The 24,273-nt window shown below is 40.2% G+C and overlaps 1 protein-coding gene across 4 annotated transcripts in view; it reads left to right on the top strand.

Moving 5' to 3' along the window:
• The window catches only part of DAAM1 (dishevelled associated activator of morphogenesis 1), a 181,074-nt gene that overhangs the window by 18,298 nt on the left and 138,503 nt on the right, over positions 1-24,273 (top strand). The gene's annotated exons all lie outside the window — the stretch shown is intronic.

A 24,273-nucleotide genomic window follows, 5' to 3' on the forward strand; every position in this document is an offset into this window, starting at 1 on the left:
CCTCACCAGAAGTCCAGCACTGTTGGTGCCATCCATGTATAGCCTGCAGAACCATGAGCAAATTAAACCTCTCTTCTTTATAAATTATCCAGCCTCAGATATTTCTTTATAACACAAAAAAAGTCCCAATACAGGCATGAAGCTTAGTTGCACATGTGCATGTTTCTCCTTTCATAAATATTCAGGACTCCTCCTATAATCTGTTAAATACTTATATTTGACCATCCCTCTTGGCGTACATTTCTGTTCCCTTTATTCCTCCCTCCAAGTGCTTGCAGGATGGCCAGCCTGCAGGCTGTTACCCTTTATGAGAAATAAAGCTCTCCTTTCCAAATTTATGAACCTTATGATTCTTCAGTTCACAGTACAAGATAACCATTTTTGTTTTTCCATTAAAATTATGAACGTCTTTTACATGTTTTAGATTATTTTCTTAGGATAAATTCATAGAAATAAATGAAACAAAAGGTGTGTAATTTTCGTTTTTCTAAAAGGACAGATGGTCCCCGACTTACGATGGTTCCACTTGCAGTTTTTTGATATTACCACAGTAGGAAAGCAATATGCATTCAGTAGAAATTGTACTTTGAATACCCATTTTCAGTATAGTATCTAATAAATTCCATGAGATATTCCACACTTTATTATACAATCGGCTTTGTGTTAGGTAATTTTGCCCAATTGTAGGGTAACGTAAGTGTTTTTGAGTATGTTTAAGGTAGGCTAGGCTAAGCTATAGTATTCAGCAGGTTGGTGTATTAAATGTATTTTCAACTTACAGTGTTATCAACGTACAATGGCTTTATCAAGATGTAACCCTGTTGTAAGTCAAGGAACATGTATACGACCAAATCATCCTCAAGGAAGGTTTTGCAGGGACCAGGCACAGTGACTCATGCCTGTAATTACAACACTTTGGGAGGCCAAGGCAGGAGGATCACTTGAGCCCAGGAGTTTGAGACTAGCCTGGGCAACATAGGGAGACCCCCATCTCTACAAAAATTAAAGAAAAAAATAGGATAAAAAGTAAATGGGCATGGTGGTACACACCTGTAGTCCCAGCTACTTGGGGTGTGTGGGCCGAGGTGGGAGGATTGCTTGCGCCCAGGAATTTGAGGCTGCAGTGAGCTATGATAGAGCCAGTGCACCCCAGCCCGAGGGTCTGAATGAGACCCTGTCTCTAAAACAAACAAACAAAAAAACAACCAAAACCAAAACAACAACAAAGTTTTGCAAATTGACGCTCTTGACAGTGAAAGAGCATTAAAGCATTTTTCACTTCACCATTGCCTACAATGAGTATTATTATATTACAATTATCTGTGATTGGACAACTAGCAAAAGCTATCACATTGTATTTTTGCATTTTAAAAATTTATTAAATATAACTTTCCTCCCTAGGTCATTTATATTTTTCCTTTCTTAAATGGCCTGTTTGCGAATTTATCTATTTAAATCTCAATGTTTTTGAAATGACCAGAAATGGGAATAATTAGCAATGCAAATAAGCCAACACTTTTAATTATATTTATAAGCAATCATTAAACCCTTTGGAAGGAAACTTATGATATCTCCAGGTACATTTTAAATGATCTAAAATATTTCTCTGTGATTAAGGGTCTCTTGCTTCAGTTTTGCATAATTAATTATCTTAACATACTGTCTCGTCATTATCTGGAGGGAAACCTCAGGCTAGCTTCTGTCATTTTCTTGCCAATTTGCATTTCCTGGAGTTTGCCTTAGTGTTTTTTTAATCTTAGCAGTTTTCTGCTGGTGGTGTGACTGCTACAAAGGAGGCTTTTCTGAAGGCATAAAAACCAGGGAAATGATACATAGTTTTTCCATTGGACTAAACTTGTTTGGAAAATAAGGAGGTAGAACAATGAAATAATCCAAATATTATGAGGAGAGAGGAAGAAGTTTATATTATAATGATTTATGTGATAAAAGAAATGTTATGCCCAGTACATTTTGTTTATACATGGTGTTGTAAAACAGATCCAAATGCTTGGCTAAAATATTTACAGCATTGCCTGTACAGCACCTAAATTTTACAAAATGCTGTACTTATGGTCCAATTGCCTTTTTGTCAATATATCATATACCAATATTGTAGGATAAATGGTTTTTCTTTTAAATGCTTTAGGTTTGGTAAAACACTTTAGGTTTGCTTTAGGTAATTTAAACAGAGAAATAAATCTTCCAAGCATAGAGAGCTTCATGTTTAAAATTTTAGATGATTGTAATAATCCCAGTAATAGAATATAATGCATTGTTTCCCAGCACACTTTAGAGAAGACATATTAAGTATTATGGTTCTGTTCAGATTTTATTTTCTGGGACTCTATTTTAAAGTGCTCCATCTGTCTTTAAGAAATAAAACACATGCATGCACATACATCCTGTGGCACTCTCTTCTAGGGCAGGTGTTGGTGGGTAGGTCCCTGTGCATTTGTTTGGGGGACATGTTTGACCCAGTGGTGTAATGGTTGTTACAAGAGGATTCTCTGGAGGAAGGATGCTGCTGCAGAGGAGGAAGTCACATTTGTCTTCTCTCAAAACATCAACTCATTGTCTTCCTAGCTTGCAAAAATGAATATTTCTCCCCAGTTGATTTGTTAATTTCTTGTATCATTCAAATGCCAGATGATTGGACTCTATACAATTGACCGAAGGAACAGAATTTCCAAGAGTGCCAGTTGCCTTTCTGAGTAAAATAATCAGACACTTCACTCACATTCTATGAATAAATAACACCTCCAGTGTAAAATGGATTGTGAGATGTTTTATCTTAATTTTCTATATTTCTTGAATTTGCACTGAAAAAAATCTTGTGAACAGTCTTTAATATAACACAGAATAGTGATTGTAAACAGCCTCTCCCCTGCTATGGCTAGTAAAGTTGTGGACTAAAAATATTCAAACATATTTTTCTCATTAATGATGAGTTCCATATTATTTTATGAACTTCTCAAAGATAAATTTTCAGAAATACAAAACACTCCTGTTATTTTCTGATTTAGCCATTCCTTGTTAATTCTTATTTTAAGTGAAATATGTGATTGCTAGATTCACATTTTGTAACTTTCTTTATGTAGGTTTCATTTTTTAATGGGGCTGATCCTAAGTGGATAAAACTTTGACACATAGTTTCTAAGGTAAAACATCATTAATTTTTACCACGACTGGTAGCTGTTATTGGCTTGCGTTTACTGAGGTTCTCATGTTTCTACTATTTAGGCTTAAAAATATATGACAAAGTATGTGATCATAATAATGCCATAATTCATTTAGTATAGTCATCTGGTCGGGAGGTATAAACTTTTTTGAAGTCAGACTTGTTGGTTTGTTTTTTTAAATAGTGTTAAATGGGAAGTTCTTATACTATCAGTTGTCACAAGGTGAACAAATAATAAGTAATTAAGTCAAAGTTTCGAAGCACATATTATGGCTTATGCTGTTGAAAACTCTCCAGGGTTTTAGCGTAATGTCCGAGTCAAGTTAGAACTCAGGTCTCTGCTAATTGTCATATCTTAGATGATTGCCTGATAAAGATGATTTTCTGGCATAGCTTGGAGTACCAAATACAGAAGACATGTTCTTCCCCCACTTCCTATTCCTTCCACTGCCATGCTAGACAATGCCTATCAAATGTGACATTCTTTCCCACCCAGCTTGGACATGCCTCATAATCCTGCCCAAGCAGCGTTCTAATAGCCACAGCTAGTAAACAAGGGATCTAACTAGTTTGTCAGTGTGGGTAGTAGAATCTTCAAATTCTTTTTTAAAGGCCATTGTTAGTATTTTTAAGAGATCAATTTACATCATTTATTTCAAATGGAATATTGTTTATTTCTCTGTCGCAGTGGCTCCCAATCTTTTAGAATGTTCCTTTTTAATAAAAAAGAATCAGATTCTCACATGACCTTGAATTTCTTTAACACTTTAAATGAATTTTACTTTTATCAATCGCAGCATATAAATTCATTGGAAAAATAGGCAAATGTATATGTATCAGACATTCACATGCTTATGAATGAAGGACCCCTTGTAATACTTCTGCCCCTGCCCCCCATTCCACACACCACCCCCTCCCCAGGAGGAGGGATTAGAAACCGTTAGTCTTTCCATTTTGTCTTCTGTGGTTTCAGTTAAAGTTCTAAAGAAGCATTTTACTAAAAGTGGAATTGAGTTTTTGTATTCAGGGGAACTTGTCAGTGGTTTTCATATTATGTGCTGTGGAGTCCCAGGATTCCAGAAGATGCCTCAAGGGAGACCCCTCCCTTCCCCCGTATCCCTCCCAGCTTTAAGCAGCCTGTCTGCTTTAAGCTCTTGTATATATTGAGATTCTCCATGAGATTTCATTTGTATAAATGATTTCACAGCTTACAAAAAAAAAAAAAAGGAAAGAGAAAACCACTGATAATCCCACCTTGTTTCACACATGATTAAATGCGATGCCCAGAGTATTTTGGGGTTAACCTGTTAGTTAATGTTGAAGCCAGGTTGAGGACTCTGATTGTCTGACTTGCAGGCCACTATCTCTCTACCCACTGCTATTCCTAAAACTAAAGGAGGATGTAAACTGACACCACCACCAGCTGTGAGTGCAGCACATACTTATATGGAAAGAAAAATTGTTTACGTTGTAATACCAGGGGACTCAAATCTGTTTCAGCCCTTAAATAAAGGGTTGCAGGGTATACATATATGTAAATGCTTGTCTTGCCTATGTGTGGCCTTCTGTCACTATTTACGGTGGGTGGAGAGAAGGTGAAGCTTACTTTTATAAATTTTATTTTAAAACACAGAAGAGCTGATGCTGCAATCAGAAGACAGTTTATTTTTCTCCCAGAGCTGGACCCCTTCCCTGTTGTGTTTGTGACATACTTTGCCTTGTCTTGATTTTAAGCAAAGTATGCCATTGGGCAAGCATTGGGCAAGCAGAATCTGCCGTCTTTCCTGGATTTCACCAACTATTAAAGGGCAACCTCAGAGCTTGTTTCTCAGCAGTGGCCACCTATTTCCATTATTAAATCAACTTGCTACCAAGATATCAGGCAGATATGACACTTAATGTACCTGGTTTTATTTGGCCTGCCTTTTTTCATCTGAGACGTTAGCATAAAGCTAAATTTCCCTTTGAAGTTCACTGTGATTCCGAGGATCTTTGCTTCAGTTTACTTTGGAAGATTGGGGCAGTAGGTGATTCAAGATAACTGGAGCAGGTGTCTGGTGACAGTTTGCAAAAGGTGCTGTGCAGACCTAAGTTCTGTGCCTGGCATGAGAAGCCTCTTTGTCTTTCTTGTATACGTTGGTTTAAGTTCATGTGGATCACTATGAGGGATGTTAAATGTTTTGCATTTAGATTCTTCCAAGTTGGCAGGTGCAAGGCAGGCCTGGCTGCTACTGCATACCCCTGACATGCTTCTTTCTTCCTTGCTCTCCTCAGGAAGGTCATCCTACTTGAAGAGATACTTTTCTGTTAACTGTGGAAAAGCCAGATGTCTCACTTCAGGCAATAGTTTCAACTTCGTTTCTTCCCATGTAGTTTAACAGATCGACCTCAACCCTGACCCAGACAACCACTAATCTGCTTTCTGTCTGTATGGCTCAACCAGTTCTGGACATTTAATATAAATGAAGTCATATAATATGTGGTCTTTTTTGATTGACTTCTCTCATCTAGTTTAATGTTTTCAAAGGTTCATCCATGTCATGGCATGTATTGGTACTTCATTTTTTTTTATTGCAAAATAATATTCTGTTTTATAGATATACCACATTTTTTTTAATTCATGGACATTTGGGTTGTTTCCACTCTTCAGCTATCATGAATAATGCTGCCGTCAACATTTGTGTTTAAGTATTTGTGCAAACATGTGTTTTCACTTCTCTTGAGTAAATACCTAAGTATGGAGTTGCTGGGTCATATGGAGACTCGGTGTTTAACATTTTGAGGAAATGCCAAACAGTTTTCTAAATTGACTGCACTATTTTATATTTCCACCAGCAATGAGTGAAAGTTCAGGTTTCTCCATATCTCATGTGTTTTTAAACACTGTATTCTGTTGTGTTTACGAAATGTTTCCTCTTGTCTTCATAGATGAGGGAGTCAGGGACCTGAATGATAATTTTGGAGGAAATGAAACAGATGAAAGTGAAATAAATTATTTTCATATTGGCTCAGTGTAGCTGTGGAAACCTTTCAGCCCTGAGCCTACAAACCTTCCTGTTTGACTGCATATGACATTACCAGGAGTTTTACTTTCCTGCCTTTATTGTCCCTGGAGAGAAAAAAGAAATATGTCTTTTCCACAGCTAGACATGGAAGGTTCAAACAAATATAAAGGACCCCTGAGTTATTAACAATTCCATGGGAACATGTGCTTGGTGTATGCCCAAAATAGTTCCTTTCAAATGATTCTCTTGGTGCTTCTGCACTGTTCTTCACCAGAGTGTAACATAAGAGCTGAATCAAGGCTTGTTCAGTCAGTGTTTGGAAAAGAAGTGGTGGCTGGATGCTGGTCAGCTGGCTTGGGCTGTTGGCAAGCTCGCCACCGACCATGCTTTCTACAGGCGGCAGCCGCTGCAGGCTTGTTAAGGGCCTGCACCAGGCCGAAGTGTTTGCATTTGCAGTGTCTGAGCTCAGGATAACAAGGCCTTTCATAATCCACCATGGTAGTAAGCAGGCAAGTCCGGTGGCTCTGGAAATGTCCCAGTACACCAGCCAAAGGCAAAATCCCAGCTCCTTTGCCCTGTGTCACAGCCGTGGGGAGTAGGCTAGGGTGGGGGTTGAGTTACGTAAGGAAGGAAACACCAAGGAACGTCATTTGTGTTACATAAATTGATAACTCCAAGTGCCTTCTGGCTGCAATTGATTGCTTTGGGTCATATATTGACAGTAAGCAATTTGATTATTTGCCTGCTGAAATGACACTAAAGCATGAGAGGTCAGCCTCTTAGGACAGCCTTTCTCACGTTCCTCTCATTTTTATTCTTGCTGAGCGAGACCATATGAGTGACAGGCTTGTTTGCGAGGGTAGATTTCTTCCATTCCATTCACGCACCTTGCAGACCCAGTCACTCTTCTTGTGGGTGGAGTTTGCTACACACAGGTGGAGTCTAGAAGGTGAGGTCCCCAGGGCCTCCCAGCCCGGTTTGAGCTGATTTTCTCTTCCTTGAGTCTTGTCCAGCCATACCTCCTCTGACTTCCCAGGGTACCTCCCTAAAATGCCTTACTCACATGAGGAGAGGACCCCACATTCTGACCTCCTCTCCATTAATGCTGCCTGTCTCAGGCACAGTTTTTCAATGTACTGTGTTATTTCTGTATTTCTGTCAAATCAATATCATGCTTTTATTAAAATGACTTTGAGTGTGTGTGTGTGATATTTTTGGACAGCTGCCTGTTTATTATACTCATGCACATTGTCTGTATTTCATAGAGTAGGCAAAAAAAGGATTTTAATCAATTTCAAGAGTCAATTTCAGGCCGGACACAGTGGCTCATGCCTGTAATACCAGCACTTTGGGAGGCCAAGGCAGGTGAATCACTGGAAGTCAGGAGTTCGAGACCAGCCTGGCCAACATGGTGAAAGCGCTTCTCTACTAAAAGTACAAAAACTAGTTGGGCGTGGTGGCATGTGCCTGTAATCCCAGGTTTTTGGGAGGCTGAGGCCGGAGAATAGGTTGAACCTGGGAGGCAGAGGTTGCAGTGAGCTGATATTGCACCACTACACTCCAGCCTGAGGGACAGAGCGAGACTCCGTCTCAAAAGATAAAAAAAAAAGTCAATTTCATATCACCATGAAGTATTGGAATTCTTTAAGATTAGAGTAACACTTGATGTGTTTCCTGTTGACTAACCGTTTGTGTGATTTCTGTAGTAATTAAGGTGTTTGGCTTAGTGACCTCAATTGGAACTATGAAGAATTGAATTTTAAGTATATACTACATGTATGTATATATAGTTTTTTTTTTTTTACTTGTTTGTGGCCCAGTGATGCTTGAAAGTTGAGAGAGAATACCTCCCCAAACACCCCAATATAGGAGTTTCCAGCAGTTTTTAGTTTTTTAAAACAGATATTTGATCCACATTTGTTTGTCTTGCATTGTGTTTGACCTGGTCTTAGGAGAAAAAGAAACTGTCTGAAATGGGCTGGTTTTCATGGATGCAGGGGTGAGGTAGGGTAAGCTGGCTCTTCCTAGTCTGAATCTAGGCCTTTTATGTTACTGACCACAGTGGGCTTGGAGAGGCAGCCTGCTTGTCCTGCCAAACCTCAGGACTGCTCCCTGTGTGTGTCTGTGACTGATTTCTTAAAGGCAGTAAGGATTTAGAATTTATCAAGCACCATCACCATAATACTTCATGTACCCACCTTCAACTTGAGTACTGTGAATAGATTATCTGCATTACAATTTTACTACTGAAAATCTTCCTTTTGTGTCTTTTGAGATTTTCACTATAGATGGGCTTCTGATTATATCAGTGTGGTGTAACCAGAGTTGGTGAAAGTTTGACATTTGATTTTTTAAAATATAACATGTCCTATGCTGTTGTTATGGTATTGATTAGCCATATGTAGCTATTTAAATTATAATTAATTAAAGTTAAAGGCTAGGCATGGTGGCTCATGCCTGTAATCCCAGCACTTTGGGAGGCTGAGGAAGGAGGATTGCTTGAGGCCAGAAGTTCGAGACCAACCTGGGCAACATAGTGAGACCCTGTCTCTACAAAAAAATACAAAAATGAGCCAGGCACCGTGGCTCATGCCTGTAATCCCAGCACTTTGAGAGGCCGAGGCGGGTGGATCACAAGGTCAGGAGTTTGAGACCAGCCTGGCCAACATGGTGAAACCCTGTCTGTACTAAAAAAAAACCCAAAAAACAAAAACAAAAATTAGCCAGGCGTGGTGGTGGGCACCTGTAGTCCCAGCTACTTGGGAGACTGAGGCAGGAAAATCACTTGAACCCAGGAGGCGGAGGTTGCACGCCACTGCACTCCAACCTGGGCGACAGAGCAAGACTCCGTCTCAAAAAAAAAAAGAATCAGGTATACCGGCATGTGCATGTAGTCCCAGCTATTTGGGAGGCTGAGGAAGGAGCATCACTTGAGCCCAGGAGTTGGAGGCTGCAGTGAGCTATGATTGGGCCACTGTACTTCAGCCTGGGTGACAGAGGAAGATCCCATCTCCAAAAAAAAAAAAAAAAAAAAAATTCAAGATTAATTTCCTCAGTCAGACTAGCCATCTCATATATGCTCACTAGCCATGTGTAGGCTAGTGGCTACAGTAGTAGATGGTGCAGGGATAAAACATTTCCATCATCACAGAAACTTTTACTGGACAAAGCTGACTGTAAACTTTTTTCTGCCCCAGAGGGTCCAAGCAAGACATTAATCACAGCAAAACAGAAGCTTTGCTTAGATGAGTTCAGGTACTGGAAAATTGCTGTTGCCTGTTCCTAGCCTAGAGAGAGATAAATAGATATGCCATTTTGCTCCAATTTTCTCTGTGTAGTGTTTCCTTGCTGTGATTTCATTTGTTTCTAAAGGAGTGTGAATATTCAGTAATGAGACTTGCTCATATTCAAATGGAAGTTAAATAATCTGAAACAGTATGTAAATAGTTATTATCTACCATTCCTTGACATTAGAACTGATACTTCCATGTCCAAGAGTGAAATCAAGATAAATTAAAATTACACTAAGATAAGATTATCACTTATTTTCTGATGGCACACACATGTATGAGTTTCATCTTATGTAGGCTTTGTCCTTTGGGGGAGCTAGAGTTTATTTTGGCTTTAATGTCTGTCTGTTGGTTTCTGATTCTTTGGAGATATTTTTAAGTCTTGGCATTTGTTAGCTATCTTTACCTTGAAATTTGAATTCACAAGTTATAAATTTATAAATAGAAGAATGGAGCACAAATATTCCCTTCCCCCGGCCCTCCACACATGACTGCCAAGCTATTAATGTTTTTATTTGACTGATATTCAAGGACTGGGACTGTATTACAAGCCGTATGACGGACACATAACCTGTTAGTGCTCTAGGAAGTTTCAGGTAAAAGGACAGAGGAGTGGCAGTTATTGCAAAGACCCTTTCTAGTCTATGTGAGCATTGTTTCTTTCATTTCCATTAACTTGAATAATTCTCAATGGCTTGGGAATGTATACCTGTGTTCTTTCTAATGTTGGCATTTGGTGGTGATGGTGTCTACATTGAAATTTTATCTAAAGTCTTCCCCAAACTTAATCCTGTTCTACAGCCAGTGTGTAATACCGAAGAGGAACTTATTACCTTCCCACCACCACCCCATCACCAGCCTATCCTCAGAAACTTTGTAGGTGAAATTGTGTGGGGTTTTTTCTTTTTTTTAAATAGTCTTTTCTCGAGGGCTAGGAAAACTTACTCTATGATGATTAGCCAGATCTTGTGCATTACCCTCTGGGGGGACATCAGCATGCTGTAGTCAGTATCCTGATTCTTGTTCCCTGGTTTCTTCCGGGTATAGCAAGAACACTTTTTATTCTTGGCATAGCACTTCAAGAGGTGGCTTATACATTCTTTCCTTTATATTATTTATTCTTCTGTTTCATACCTGCTTATAATTGGTGGTGCTTTTTTCTTAGTCCATGATAAATTTGTGTGTAGGCTATTATACAGTACTCTTTCCTCCAAGAGTAAAGTCTAGAAAACTGGAATTTCTGCTTTCCAGAATTGGATCTTAGGTATAGTCAAGACTTAGTGCCAATGTCTTTCATATGTTCATAAACATCATATAAACATACAATACTTGATTTGAACATGAGCTTGGCCAACCTGTGTTCTGAGTCCTTCAGCCTTTCCTTATTTCTTGTCTTCTTACTGTAGGATCCTGCTTGTCTAATATCCCTTTGGTGTCTGCTCCTTTGCCTTTAGGACTTTGGTGCCGCTCCTGGACATGCCTTTATTCATTGTTAGCTGTGGTCCAACATCTTGCTCCAAAGGCTCACATTTACCTTTTCTGGGTGCCAGCTATAGATTGTGTTTGAATTCAAGAGTGGTTCCTGCTATGGATGTAGCTATTTGTTTCGAAAAATACAGATTTTTTTCCCAGGATGGCATCCATTGCCTGTCACCGAACTACAGTGAAAAGTGTTGTCTTGGCATCATTTCTTGATTTAAGCGTTTGACCAAATTTCAACATCTCTCATCCTGAGATTTTGTTTTGCCAGAAGCTTCTGGCAGGAAATAGAATGATAAAGGAAGAGATACACAGAAGTCAGAGAATTGGCGGTCTGTTCTCAGGTGTTATGGAACTTAATTAAACTTTAAGCTCCTAAAAGGCAAGGGTGATATATTTTACTTTGTTACCTATACTTAACCTATAAGTGGCACATGGATTAACTCTAGAACAAACATGCTCAATGTTTGCTGAGTGGATTGTTGTTTGGTCTTATTTTTGCCAACATTTAAGGGAGGTAGAAGTTAAATATTCTCTATTAGAAATAAGTTTGGCCTAGTTTTGAAGAATGAACTGGCTTACGACATGGTTTCCTCAATAGCCACAATTATTGCCCCAACAATACTTACTTTATTAGTCTTGGTTTTCTCAAGGAAACAGGACCAATAGGAAATATGTCAGGGGGATTTATTGTAGGAAGGCTGAGGAGTCCCGCCATCTGCCATCTGTAAGCTGAAGAACTAGGGAAGGTGATAGTGTAATTTAGCTGAGTCCAAAGGTGTGAGGACCAGGAGAGCCAATAGCCAATGGTGGTGCTGGCAGAGGGGGATGGGGATGACTTACTGCTGGTGTGAGTACCAGAGCCAAAGACCTAAGAACTAGGGGAGCTCTAGTGTGCAATGGAAGGAGAGGATAGATGTTTCAGCTCTAGGAGAGTGAATTCACCCTTCCTCTGCCTTTTTGTTCTACCCGGGCCCTAAACTGATTGGATGACACCCACACACATTGGTGAGAGAGGATCTTTCCTGAATCTACAGATTAAATGCTAATCTCTTCTAGAAACACTCTCACAGACACACCCACAAATAATGTTCTACCAGCTATCTGGGTACCCTTTAACCCAGTCAAATTACACAAGTCTACCCCTTGTCAACTTAACATCCATACACATCCCCTTAAACCATACTTAACCTCCAAATAAAGACAATGACAAGGTCATAATTCCACCTAACAAGGTACAACGATCCTGTGTACAACTGAAAGTGCACTAATCCCTTCTCTGGAAGAGGAGGTGAAGCCCTTGAGTGATGTTTACTCCTCTCCTGAGACTCTGTAACTTAAATAGTATAGAAAATTATCATTACTGAAATACTGACATAAAGTCATTAACATCTTGTGTGATAAGGGAGTAAGAGAGGAAGGAAAACAAAGATATTTACTTAATATATGTCTATATACACACAGACGTATTCATAACAAAATAGGGAGGAAATACTCATGGTAATTACAATCTTCCTTTCTGTAACTGGTCACATGGTCACAGATGGTATTCATAGCTAGCTTTCCTACTACCCATTCTGTTTTCCCTTTGCCTTCAGCTGGTTATGATTCTTTACCTGGTCAGGTGGCTTAAACCTTCATTTCTGAAGGGTCTGGATCATTGGCAGTTCTGCCTGGATTGGGTTGTTGTCATTTTTCACTGGCCTTAGTTGCTGGGCATGGTAATACTAAGAGAAGCTCTAAATGATCTCTTGTATTCCAGACATAGTTTTCCTTACCTCCACTGTGGAATAGTAGTCCAATTTCTCCTTGGTAATCTGGATGGGTCACTCCAGCCAACACTGTAACTCCTTTCTTGTCCTGCTGACTCAAAGGCATGAGGAGCCCAAAGTGGCCTGGTGTCCTTAACTTGTATTTCAATGGAATCATTGTTGTGTCTCCTGCTGGAAGCATTCTTCCCTCTGGAACTAAGGCCAGCAGAGCATAAAGTTGTGGGAATAGGAAGCAAACATTTTGCCAGTGACCCACTAGGCGTAATGGTGAGTGGTGCCACCCACTCCCATTTCCACTCCTGATTCCTATACCTGTGAATCTTGGCTGTCGGAGAAGCACTACCATATGGCAGATGCTGATTCAGAGCATATACAGTCTTCTGGAGAACCTTGCTCCAAGCCCTGCAAGGTGTTGTCAGCTATATAGCATGTAACTGAGTCTTCAGAAGGTTGTTCCATTGTGCAATCAAATCAGCTACTTCAGGATGGTGCTTTATATGGTAGGGAACATGATAAGACTAGAGAATTCCGTGAGTTCGGGCCCATTTCCTCATTTTGTGGTCTGTGAAGTGAGTTGTTTGGTCAGAAGCAATGGTTCCTACTCACCATGATGGTGAATAAAGCATTCCAGAAGTCCATGGTTGGTAGTTTTGGCAGAAGCATTGCATGCAGGAAAAGCGAATTCATCTCCAGAGTCAATATCCATTCCAGTAAGGATAAAACACTGTGCCTTCCTTGATGGAAGAGGTCCAGTGTAATCAGCCTGCCACCAGGTAGCTGGCTGATGACCCTGGGGAATGGTGCCATAAAGGGGGCTCAGTGTTAGTCTTTGCTGCTGGCAGATTGGGCACTCAGCAGTGCCTGTAGCCAGCTCAGCCTTGGTGAGTTGAAGTCTGTGTTGCTGAGCCCATGCCTAACCTCCATCCCTGCCACCATGGCCACTTTGTTCATGAGCCACTGGGCGATGGGACAGATGGGACAGATGGGAAAAGAGGCTGACTGGCATCCATAGAATAGGTCATTCTATCCACTTGAAATCCTCCTCTGCTGAGGTCACTCTTTGGTAAGCATCCACGTGGGAAACTAATATCTTCATGTTTTTAGCCCATTCAGAATGGTCTGTCAACATACCTCTCCCCCAGATTTCTTTGTGACTGATTTTCCAATCATGTCTGTGGACATCCAGCCATGCCATTGGCTACAGCCCATGAATGGATATATAATTGCATGTCTGGCCATTTCTTCTTTCAAGCAAAGTGCACAACCAGGTGGACTGCTGAAGTTCTGCCCACTGGGAGGATTTTCCTTCACCACTGTCCTTTGAGGATGTCACAGGGAACGGCTATAATACTGCAGCTGTCCTCTTTCAGGTGGTGCCTGCATGTAGTGCAGAATCATCTGCAAACTAGGCCCAAGTCTTCTCTTCCTGTGTCAGCTGATTGTAGGGAATTGCCCATGAGGCCATAGGTGCAGGCTGGGACTAGAGAAGACAGTGTAGCAGGAGTGGGGACTGTGGGCATTTGAGCCATGATGATATTTAACTTACTTGTGCCTTCAGGATCTGCTTTCGCCTGATCGTGTATATACCACTTCCATTTGATGATGGAGTGCTGCTGTGCATGCCCAACTTTGTGGCTTGGTTGATCATATAATACCCAATTCATGATGGGCAGTTTGGGTCATATGGTAACTTGGTAGCCCATGATTAAGCGCTCATTTTCTACCAAGGCCCAGCCCAAGAGTTGTCTCTCAGAAGGAGAGTAATCATCTGTAGGTGATGGCAACACCTTATTGTAAAATCCTAAAAGCCGGTGCTGCAATTCATTTGTAGGATCCTGCTGAAGAATCTAAATGGCATCTCTGTCTGCCACTGATAGACACTTCAGGCAGTGTTGGAATCTGCTGGATCATATGGCCCCAGTGGAAGAGCAACTTGCACAGAAGCCTGGATCTATTGCAGAGCTTTATCCCATTCTGGGCCTCATTCAAAACTAGCAGCTCTTTGGGTCACTCAGTAAGTGGGCTAGAGTAACACGCCCAAATGAAGAATATGTTGCCTCCAAAATCCAGATGGGTCCACTAGTCATTGCACTTTTTGATGGTAGGAGGGGCCAAATATAACAACTTGTACTTCATCTTGGAAGGGATATCTTAACATGCCCCACACCTCTGGACCCATAGGCATTTCACTGAGGTGGAAGACCTGCATTTTATCAGATTTGTTTCCTGCACTGTAACACACAAATGTCTTACCAGTAAGTCTGGAGTAGTTGCTGCTTCTCACTCACTAGATTCAGTCAGCAAAATGTCATCAATGTAATGGTCCAGTGTGATGTCTTATGGAAGGGAAAGGTGATCAAGATCCCTGCACACTAAATTATGATGTGGGGCTGGAAAGTTGATGTACCTCTGAGGCAGGATGGTAAAAGTTATATTGTTGGCCTTGTCAGGTGACAGCAAACTGATTTTGGCTGGCCTTACGGACAGGTATGGAGAAAAGGGCATTTGCTAGATCAATAGCGGCATACCAGGTACCAGGTGATATGTTGATTTGCTTAAGCAATGAGAACCCATCTGGTACAGCAGCTGCAATTGGAATCACTGGTTTGTTAAGCTTATGATAGTCCACTGTCCTTTTCCAAGATCCATTTGTCTTCTGCACAGGTCAAGTGGGAGAGCTGAATTGGAAGATATGGTGGGAATCATCACCCCTGCAACTTTCAAATCCTTGATGGTGGCACATCTCTGTAAACCCTCTAGGAATGCAGTATTGCTTTGGATTTACTGTTTTCCTAGATAGAGGCAGTTCTAATGTCCATTTGGCCTTTCCCACTGTAATACTTTGGAAGCACGTAACTTGTTTGATTTCACAGGCTCACAGCTGGAAGGGAATTTGCCTCAGATGAATCATACATTTGAGTCTTCCCCATATCTGATTTAGACGGCATTTAGATGAGACTGTGGACTTTAGACTTTTGAGTTGGTACTGGACTGAGTTAAGACTTTTGGGGCTATTGAGGTGGAATTAATGTATTTTGCACGTGAGAAAAACATGAATTTTGGAGGGGCAGGGGCAGAATGCCATGATCTGAATTTGTTTTTCCAAATCTGTATGTTAAATCTTAATCACCAAGGTGATGCCATTAGAAGGTGGTGTCTTTAGGAGGTAATTGGGTCGTGAGGACTCTGCCCTCATGAATGGGATTAGTGTACTTCCTTGCCCCTTCCACTGTGTGAGGGAACAGTGAGAAGGTACCATTCCATGAACCAGAAGGCAGCCCCATACCAGACATCGAGTATGCTGGCACCTTCACCTCACACTTCCCAACCTCTACAACCTCTAGGACTGTAAGAAATAAATCTGTGTGGGGTTTTTTTTTTTTTGAGACGGAGTCTCCTGTCACCAGGCTGGAGTGTAGTGGCGTAATCTCGGCCCACTGCAACCTCTGCCTCCTGGGTTCAAGCGATTCTCCTGCTTCAGCCTCCCGAGTAGCTGGGACTACAGGCATGCGCTACCATGCCCAGCTAATTTTTGTATTTTTAGTAGGGACGGGGTTTCACCATGTTGGACAGAATGGTCTCGATCTCTTGACCTCGTGATCCGCCCACCTCTGCCTCCCAAAGTGCTGGAATTACAGGCATGAGCCACCGTGCCCAACCATAAATTTGTGTTTTTAAAAAGTTACCCAGTCTAAGGTAATTTGTTGTAGCAGCCTTAATTGCCTAAGACTATGAATCTGTTGTTGATAGTTAATAGCTCTCACAATGAAGCCAAAAATAAATGTGATTAGTGAGGCAACACTGAAGCAAGTGTTTCCCCGTCTAAAGCAAGTTGGGACTTGAGCGTCCTCTTTCTGTGCCTTTGATTTGCCTCTCCTCCATCCTACTCCATGAATTTGTTTAGTACCACTTCTTCCATTAGCTGGTGAGGACACCTGAGGCTAGGTACAATGTGGGCTCTGGGATTCTGGATTTGTCAGGGTGGTGCAGTAGAGTGCTCACAGAGATCTGGCGGACAGAGATCTTGATTTGAGGGTTTCCTTGGGCCAGCTTTAGCCCTGCTAGTACTGATTCTGGGCAAGGTTTGATCTAGTTTCCTTTTTTGTAAAGTATTAAGATGCCTGTTGTCCCTGACTACTGAGAGGGTGCTTGTGAAGATTAAAGGAGAAATAGTACATTGAATCACTTTGCATAGCACTATAAAATGTAAGATCCTGCTATTAAAAATAATATGTTGCCCATGTATATCTATGAATTGATATATATACTAATTGAACCCTCTTACTGAAGTGGCAAGAAACTCAAGCCCCACGACATTGGGGCAACTAAGAACAACTCTAAGGAGTCTAATGCAACATATACTCGAAATGTGTTTCAGTTGCCTGATGATAATTTTCTTTTTTTATATTTGAGTAGTCAACCTGAGACCTCTTACTATTTTCAAGTAGTTTCAGACTGGAACTTAGGATACTTTTCACTGGAATGCATTGGTAGAATGTCCCCTGGGACTTTCAGCTTAATGGAGGGGTATTGAACAGACACCTACTTCCTTAGTATATTGCTGTCTTTACTGACTTGGTTTGTACCTCTGTAAGAGCATAGAGAAGGCACCAAGTAGCACCAAAGGGGATATTTCTTTGTTATTTTCCTTTTAGTTGATATATCAGAATTGTTTTGGTTGCAAGCAAGAGAAACTAAATTTAAGACAAACACACACACACGTACATAGCAGAAGAATATGGGGTAGTCTTTGTATCTGTAAGGAAGACTGGAAAGCATAGGAGACTTTGGGCATTTAGGGTTCCAGGAAGAAAGTCAATTTCTTGCATCTTAGGTCTGCTCAGCTTCACATTTCTAGCAGGATTGGGGGTGGGATGGGCCTGACATGATACCAAGAGTGCAGGGAATGGAGGTGGGTCATTCCTTGTAAAGTCAATCTCTGTATGCTAGGCAGGCAAAAACAACAATAGATTTCAGTAGGATTCTCAGTTGTCTGAAAGTAGAGGCAATTTAACATGCTTATTCACTAGCATGGGTTAAGCTGCCTTTTCATTTTTGCTGAAGTAGAAGTTTAGAAAGATGGAAGAGGGAAGGATCATCACTAGATTGGGAAGCATTTGCCCTGCAAATGCAATAGGAGGGCCCTTTCATTAGAACCTGGGAATGGACTGGGACACTAAGTAGCATCCCTGTACTATTTTAAAGTCCTGTGGATGGCTACATAGGCTGGCATTGCCCAACTCCAGTCACGTAAAGTGCAGCATGAATAGTGCCTCTGGAGTTGTAAAAGTTATAGTTTCCACCTTTCTGTGTCTCTGACTATTTGTCAGATATCCCCCCCGCCCACCTTGTTTTCTACTTTAATTAAAATGCCTAGCATACATCTATAGAATTTCCAGTAAAACTGACTGTTTTGAATTAAAATATTGAGTTGCCCAGAATAAAATGATTATATGGTATACCTTTAAACTACTTCTTTTACATTCCAATTTAAGCTTCTGGTTCTTTACACAGACTCCCTTACAAATACTGTTGGTGCTTTCATAAAGTGACTTGCTATACAGAAATGGGCTTACATGTCAACAAGGATGGTGTGGTGTACCTTTTCATTTCCTTTTCTTTGCCCCTTGCTCCTGAAAGTGTGCTTTCAGGGAATAGGTGGGGAAAAGTCTCTGGTTCCCCATTACAGACTGACTATGTAGGTCACCTTCTTGTTATCTTACGTAGTTTCACTGAAGTGTGAAGGTCCTGAAGGACTTGTTTGGGATGGACAGGTACTAGAACTATGATTTGCAAGTTTAATTTGTTCCAACACCTAATATTCCTATAGTGTTTATCTTGTGCTGCATAAAATATGCAGAAAAATGGGAGGATTCACATATAGGCCTGGATTCTCCCCACGTCTCATTATCTCGATTATCTGTAACCTCATGCTTATTCCACTTTTTCCAGTTTTCCAGACCAGATCTGGTGCTCCAGAACATGGTTAGGAGAAGCTGTTCACATTGTAAGCTCTTTCACTAAACTTGATTCTTTTGAGGGTAGGGATAGGTTGTTTCCATCAGTGCTGGGCACACAGAGGACACGTAGTCCAAATGTGTTTGAGTTCAGTAAAGCACCCATAGGGGCACCCAGGACTAATGAATGGACGGTACTCCTTGTTCCACAGGCAGGCTATCCCAGTGAGACGCGGGGACTTCTTACCCCTAGTCATTGCTACCGATTTGTATCTTTGCCACACACTGAAACAGTTGAGGCAGGAGTCTTCTAGAAAAGGTTTACCTGCAAGTAAAGACAACTTAGAGCATAGAACTTGGTTACTAGTAGAAACCCTTTGAACTTTTTTGAAGAAGTGCTGGAATTACATGTTTCAACCCACAAGTTGTTTTTTCTTACCACTTTTTTTTTCTTCTAAATCTTAAGGGAAGAAAAAAAAATCATAGGCTGTAATAATGAAATCTTTTAAATTTGTGGCATGATGGGAAAATGTAATCACAGTGTCAACATTCTGTCATTCTCTATTCATCTTTCTTTATGGAAAAAAATAATTATGGTGGTTTTTACTGACAAAGTTCCAAGGATCTAATGGTTGCCCATGACATAAGTTAGATGTTAAAGATGTGTAACCTATAGGTAATATCAGCTTCTCAGAAAATTTAGAAATGATACTCTTGCCCAGTATTGTGTCTCCCTCCTCCACTCCCCAACTTCCAAGAAAAAAAACTAAAGGAACGGGAAATTGTATTTTTACTATTGGTTGAAAATGGTTCGGAGTATCACTTGCCTTTTAATGAAATCTGGACATTCACTTAACTCCAACTGCTTTGTCTTCCCACACATTTCGAATGAATGTTAAAAGGAAAATACCTCTGTAGAAACAGGGCTATTTTTAGATTTCACTCATATATTTGGGTTTCATCACTCAGATTCTTTTCCCTCAGGGCCAGAGAGTCGTATTTGTGTGTTCTGTGCTTGATGGCTTTTTCTTATTCTCCACTCAGAACCACCTGGAGGCCAGCACACTCAGTCCACATGTCCATTTATAATCTGAATAAATCATGTATTTTCCTTGCCTACCTTTTCCCTCTGCCTTTCCCCCAAGTGTTGTAGATCAAAAGGTTACTTTGTTTTGGACTTAGCTATGGTTTTAAATAATTTATTTTACCTGGATTCTAGTGGCAGTCCATTGGTAGAATGAATACTCTGTTTCCATCTTTTCCCTGAGTTCTAAAACACTTCAATTATTGATTGACTTTTAAAAGTTACATTATATTTAGAAAATGTTAGAGAAATAGTCTAACAAATTCCTTTTAATGAGGATTTGGTTATGAATATTGTAGTTCTGATTAGCAAGCAAGTATTAAAACTAAAAAGCATTTAATGGGCTGATTTTGAAGACTCCTCGCAGGGTGTTTCTTCCATGTGTGCCATTTTGCCCAGCCCTACATGTCAGCAGTGGAAGATATTGATTTAGTATGTTTTTACCAAAGACACTCCCACTTTTCATTGAGCGAATGATGCATTTTGTAGTGTGTTTTTCATTATGGTTAAAGGAGATCTTCCCTGAGGCCAGTGTGTCATTTGGCTTTTGATTTTTGTGAGTTGTTACCTCTTTAGTCCTAAACTGTAACTTCATCATGCAAGCATTTAACCCTAAGCATCACCCTAAATGATGTAGCATTGCATGTCAGGTATTTACTAATTTGTCTTTATGACATACTGATACCTTTTAAAAGCCTATATAATACCCTTGATTTATAAATTCACTTCACATTGCTCTTAAGAGAAGGTGTAGGTAAAACGAAGAATAAACATACAAACAAGATTAAAATGAATACCCACATTGACTTACTATCTGTCCTGCCCTTTGTGTATTTATTCTACTCTCATTTTTGAAGTAAATCCAGTAGAAAGATTTCTTATTTCTTTACTTCCTAAGAGATGGCCAACAGTGGAGTCCTAAGTTCTAAAAACATGGTGAGAGTAAATAAAGTAGTGTAAAACCTGATTGATTAAACTTCTTGGTTGAAATTAAGTAGAAGGAGGCTTAATCCCACCTTGTGGGTTAGTTTCTGCTTTTAGCAAGCCCTCAGAGGCACTTCAGTGAAGGCATGGCTCTGGCTGGTGGTTTCCGTCCTGATAGGTGGCCATGGCTATTTTCCTGTCTATAAATAACTGTTCACCAGGTTGAAATGAATGCCAAATAAGCTTCTCCCACCACCACCCATCTTAATAGTAGAATGTTTGAGATAACGGAACAGTGATAAGGGTAAATAAATTTAGCTCTGTCAACCTAACAGCATAAACCTTAGCTGATTTTAAATTTAAGGCCCACTATTAACTCTCTTACCCTTGCAAATTGAATTTCAGCTATGATGTAGTTGAGACAAACCACACAACAGATCCGTCATTTCTCTTTGTGAAACAGCAGGTACCTGGGTGTGCCTCTTACCACTTTCTTACAAATGGGTCCCCTCAGGTGTCTGCAATGGAACTAGACTCCCAGTAGCCTTTGTTACTTGGAAGTCTGATTGGGGCAGCACAGAGACTCCTGTAACTGGAAGCAAACACTGCAGCCGAGGGGGTGATGCTTAGAGGCTTTTTTTTTTTTTCACAAGCTAGGATTCCCTTACCCAGGAGGCATTGATGTGCCACGGGGTTAACATGGAGCCTCTTCCTGGGCTGGGTTTCTTTCTATCCAAACAAATTAAATACTTAAAAAATATAACAGATACTAATTAAATTCACCAGAGACTACTAAGTTATGTAAATATAAAAAGCATTATTCATTGCAAGTTCTCTCTTATTTGTGGGAACTAAAAATCAAAACAGTTGAACTCATGGACTTAGAAAGTAGTAGAAGGATGATTACCAGAGGCTGGGAAGGGTAGTCGGGGGCTTGGAGGGAGTGGAGAAAGTTAATGGGTACAGAAAAACTCAGAATGAATGAGACCTACTATTTGACAGCGTAACAGGGTGACTGTAGTCAATAATAACTTAATTGTACATTTTAAAATAACTGAAAGAATGCATTTGAATTGTTTGTAACACAAAGGATAAGTGCTTGAGGGGAGGGGTGAGAGGGGTACTCCATTCTTCATGATGTGATTATTTCACAGTGCATGCCTGTATCAAAACATCTAATGTACCTCACAGATATGTACACCTATGTACCCACAAAAATTAAAAATAACAAGTTTGTAAGCATTATTATATGGCATGTGGAATTCGTTCCATTATCTTTGTTGCCAGAATTAAAAATGTTCTCTGTTGAACAACTGTGCACTTGCTGTCAGTGTCTTTTGCTGCTTAAAATTATGTAGACACTAAGGCAGATCAAATTCAGATATTTCAATCAGGCTGGTGATGTACTGAGCATGGGAAGGAAAGTACATATTACTTTGTTTATTAAACACACAAGAATATATTCATTTCCACTTCCTTTTTCTTCAAACATATGGCACAGCATATTATTTTCCCACTTAATATTTTAATGACAAATCATAATTGTATATATTTATGGGGTTCAGTGTGATGTTTTGATGTATGTATACAATGTAGAATGATTAAATCAAACTAACATGTGGCATGCCATCTTATATTTCCCCACCTTTGATACAAATGCAAGCACAAGAAATATTTTACTTCTAATTTTTTTAAGTAGGAAATGTGCAAGCAATAATGACGAAAAATGGTGAATGACCCCTACCGTTGAGGTTAAGAAAGGGTAGGGAGTAGTGGGGACCATGGCAAACTCAGCATCAGATTTGTTGATGCTTGCGAATGAAAGTCTAGCTATTTGGCAATTAATAAAACCACATTTAAAAACATGTTATTATTTTTTAAGGGAAGTGTTTTGTTTAGTGATTAAGATGTTGACTCTAGAGTCAGACAGCCAGGGTTCAGATCTCAGTTGTACCATTCATTATCTGTGTAACCTTGGCAGTATACTTAATCTTTGGGCCTCAGATCCTCACTGTATGACATGCCAGTAATAAAACTCACATCACCGGCTTGTAGTTATAACTTGATGAGGAATCTATTAGAAGAACTCAGTGCCTGGCATACAGTACGTGCTTAACAAACTTTAGCTGCTATACTGTTCGTCAACACCGAGGAGGTCTACCAAAGCATGTAAGTGGACCTCTGCAGTGGACTAAATGTGTCCTTTCAAAATGCCTATGTCAAAATCCTAATCCCAGTGTGATGGTATTTGGAGGTGGAGTCTTTGGGAGGTAATTTTATGAGGACTCAGCATGTGAAGTGGTGGGCATATTTGAGAAATATACTATTTATTGAGAACTTAATAAAGTATGCTCCAGCCTGAGAGCTAGTACTATTTTATCCCCACTTTACAGAGAGGAAACAGCAAGTTAATTCTCTTGGGAAGTTGTGCACTGGATTTCTCCAGCAGTGCTGCTGCTTAAAGGTTGGCACTTCAGCATATTTCTCACCTTGTTTTTCTATAGCCTATTCAAATCTGGTTATAAACACCCATACCTGTCACCACACAGCATTTACCATGAGGAGAGCTTGTTCTGCAGATCCAAGCATTGTCAAGGCCAGTTGGATGTCACACCTCCAGAGAATATCGAAACTACTGGTTCTTCCTAAATGTATACTGGTCACTGAGAGTCATGGTTTTATCAGAGAACCTCTGTCTTAGCCTTCCTGCAGAAGACCTTTGACTTCCTTTATTCTTGAATCTAAAAATGCAAAGTTGTCTTTTCAGATTCATAAATCCCCTAAAAAATCAGAGGGGCAAGGACATTAACAAAGGAGATGGATATGGTGGCTGTTCACCAACATGTTGAAATTCTGTACCCTGAAACAGTCTGCTGTTTAGTTTGGAAGGATAAAATAAGCCATGTAGTATATCTCTACAGGCTTTAGAGGAATATATTGCATTTCTTTTTTTTTCTTTCTTTTTTTAAAATTTTCTTTTTTTTTTTTTCTTTTAAGTTCTGGGATACATGTGCAGAATGTGCAGGTTTGTTACATAGGTATACATGCGCCATGGTGGTTTGCTGCACCTATCAACCCGTCATCTAGGTTTTGAGTCCTGCATGCACTAGTGTTTGTCCAAATGCTCTCCCTCTCCTTGCCCCTCACCCCACAACAGGCCCTGGTGTATGTTGTTCCCCTACCCGTGTCATGTATTCTCATTGTTCAGCTCCCACTTAAGAGTGAGAACATGTGGTGTTTGGTTTTCTGTTCCTGTGTTAGTTTGAGGATGATGGCTTCCGGCTTCATCCATGTCCCTGCAAAGGACATGAGCTCATTCTTTTTTATGGCTGCATAGTATTCCATGGTGTGTATGTACCACATTTTCTTTATCCAGTCTGTTATTGATGGGCATTACGGTTGGTTCCACGTCTTTGGTATTGTAAATGGTGCTGCAGTAAACATACATGTGCATGTGTCTTTATAGTAGAATGATTTATATTCCTTTAGGTATATACCCATTAATGGGATTGCTGGGTCAAATGGTATTTCTGGTTCTAGATCCTTGAGGAATCGCCATGCTGTATTCCACAATGGTTGAACTA

The sequence above is a fragment of the Pongo abelii genome, chromosome 15, assembly GCF_028885655.2.
Source record: "Pongo abelii isolate AG06213 chromosome 15, NHGRI_mPonAbe1-v2.0_pri, whole genome shotgun sequence".
Taxonomy (NCBI): domain Eukaryota; kingdom Metazoa; phylum Chordata; class Mammalia; order Primates; family Hominidae; genus Pongo; species Pongo abelii.